Source organism: Poecilia reticulata, chromosome 22, assembly GCF_904066995.2.
Source record: "Poecilia reticulata chromosome 22, P_reticulata-male-v2, whole genome shotgun sequence".
NCBI classification, from domain to species: domain Eukaryota; kingdom Metazoa; phylum Chordata; class Actinopteri; order Cyprinodontiformes; family Poeciliidae; genus Poecilia; species Poecilia reticulata.
Window position 1 is genome coordinate 1546604 of NC_088851.1, and position 3192 is coordinate 1549795.

Below are 3192 nucleotides of genomic sequence, written 5' to 3' on the forward strand. Positions count from 1 at the left end.
TGTTTTTCTTAGCCTCATTTACATACCTTCCAGTTTAACCCTTGTGCGTGCGAGGACTGAGGCAAATGATACAAGTGATACGGGTGTGGGGTCGGTTGGACCCCATTTGTAAACACAAGGTTTAAGAAACATCCAGAGCAACCAGAGGGCTAAAGAGTTCCCAGCAGAATGTTTCCATGTCTGTGTCCTTTGTGTTCCAACCAACATCATATTATAAAACTGTACTATAGTTATATAAATGTTTGTTACAAAAAGTTTAGTTTAGAAAATTATTTTGCTATAATGTTTGAAATAATTTACTTAAAATGTGTTCTGACGCATAGGTTCAGGGCAGGGGTGTCAAACTCGAGTCCTCAAGGGCCGCTGTCCTGCAGTTTTTAGATGTGCCACAGGTACAAAACACTGGAATGAAATGGCTTATTTACCTCCTCCTTGTGTAGATAAGTTCTCCAGAGCCTTGCTAATGACCTAATTATTCTATTCAGATGGTGCAGCAGAGGCACATCTAAAAGCTACAGGGCAGTGGCCCTTGAGGACTGTAGTTTGATACCTGTGGTTTAGGGTGATGATCATATGAGACAGCAGGATCTGTGGAGTTCTTCAAGAGAAGGCACAGAGCAGCCGATGGTATTCTGGGCAGATTTTATGATTCTCTGCAGAGTCTTCCTATGTGCTGCTGTGAAGCTGGAGAACCACACACAGAGACAATAGCAGATTATGCTTTCAACAGAGTGTCAATAGAAGGACACCAGCAGGTTTTAAGAAATATTGTTTCTCCTGAGGACTCTCGGCAAATAGAGTCTCTGCTGGGCCTTGTTGCCAGTTCTGCTGTGTTTACATCACAGGCCAGATTATCCATGATTCGAACTCCCAGGAAACAGAAGTTTGACATCCTCTCCATTCACCCTGTCTCTGCAAATGTTTAGTGGTTGAATATCTCCTTTACTTCTAAAATCCAGTATGATCTCCTTGGTCTTGGCTGTGTTTTGGATCAAGTTGTTATCTTTGCACCACACTGTAAGTCACTCCCCCTTGTGCCTGTAGGCAGATTCATTCCCCCTGAGAAGAGACCCACTACAGTTGTGTTTCTGCAAATGTCAACAAGGATGCTACTTTGGTGGACTTATACGTAATCATGTGTATGGTGGTGGCAGCATCATCCTCTGGATGTTTATGGAGCTAAATACAGAACAATCCTGGAGGAAAACCTGTTAGACTAGAGACTGGGATGGAGGAACTTCTTCCAGGAGGACAATGACCCTAAGCATACAGCCAAGGATGTAATAGAATGAAACATTGTACTATAGAATCAAAGCATATTCATACATTAGAATGGTCAAATTAAAATAATCAAAAATAATATATATTTTTCCATTTCTTTCTTCCTTTTAGCACCTGCTATCTCTCAGGTTGAAGATAAAGCAGATAGTGATGCAAAAATAGTTGGGATCTGTTTTTGCCACTGTTGTCAGTTCTTCTAGTTCTCCACCAGATGGAATCAGGGAGCACGGCTGGTTTAGTGAGCTCCACCAGGTGCGCAAATCATCTACCTTCATTTAATGGAGCTTATAAGAGGAGTCTGCTGTCAGGGAGAGGATGCTCGCGGCGGAGGCACGGCCAGACTGTGAATGGAAGGATGTCAGAGGGAAATGATGTATCAGGTAGTGATTTTGTGGAAATAGAAGAGGGTGCTGATGGTGTGGAAAATGAAGAAATATGGCATGCTCAAAAAGCTAAGCATTAATGGAAAAAATCAAGACAACAAATAGAATCATCTGTTTCCGAGGCTGAAGGAGAAACGGTTACGGTGACAGAATTTAAAATAGTTTTGAAGTTTGTCAAAGAGGGTGTGTCCTTTGGTAAGTGGAATCCAATAAAGCTTACTAAAGAAATCAATTCACTGGTTGGGAAGGTGAAATTTGTTAAAGTACTAAGAGATGGATCTTTATTGATTATTTGTAATGATGTTAAACAAAAAGAAAGGGCACTTAATATAAAAAGAGTCCTTGGTGAGAATGTGAGAGGGAGACTTTTGGATGACAAGAAGTATGCACGCGGAGTCATTTCAGGTATTCCACCTGATGTGCCAGTTGATGAGATCAAATCGAATGTTTCAGGAGAGAAAGTGGTGGAAGCCAAACGATTGAAAATAAATAAAATGGAGAAAAGAATGATAGTTTTTCTATCATGCTAAAATTTGAAGAGAACAGTCTGCCAGGCAAAGTGTTTGTGGGATATGTGAGCTATGACGTCCGACCATTTATGCCTCCGTGCTTAAAATGCCAGAAATTTGGACATGTCGCGGCAGTATGTAAGGGGAAACAGAAATGTGGGAGATATGCTGGGGATCATGAGTATGGGAAATGTGAGGAAGGATGAAATGTTGTAATTGTGGAGGTGGGCATGGTTCAGGATTTAGGGGATGCATAGCTAGTGAAAGAGCTGAGGAAGTTCAGGGTTAATGAGTCGTATTTAGAATATGTGTAAGTATGTGTGTGTATGCCAGTGCATGCTCATTCATTCATACATGTATTTAATGAGTGTGTTAAGATGTGAATTTGCACGTCGTACACATCATTGAGGTATGTTAAATTCCCTCTGAGATCTCTGATGACCACACTCTAATCTGGTAGGTGGTGGTAAATGCACCTTAAGTTGGATGCCAGCCGCCAATAAAAATCAAAAGAAGAAGAAGAAGAAGAGTTTGCTGCCAGTCCTTTGATGGAGTGTTAATCTTCAGTGGTAACGTCTGGGACACTGAGCACCTTGTGTTACTAACCTTCTTCGCGTTCCTTTTTCCTGAGACTTATCTTAAAGGTCACTCCTGATGAAACTCTGGATTCTGTTGCAGTTCATTCCCCAGCTGACTCAGTCACCTGCAAACCTCTAGCCAATTCAAAGTCAAGACCTAAATCTAACAGAGAATCTGTGGCAAGACTTGAACATTAATGTTCACACTCTCCATCCACTTAGACTGAGCTTGAACTATTGTGCAAAGAATAATAGGCAAAATAGACACTTTATAATTCAGCTGTACATTAAAAGTGAACATATTGAGCAAAATTTCATTGCAAAGCTCCCAATAAGTAAAAAAAAAAGAAATTTAATAAATACAATAAAAAATAAATATTTATGAATTTAGTGGTCTTATGGGGTGAGGCATGAAGCTGTTATGGAATCTGGTTGTCCTGC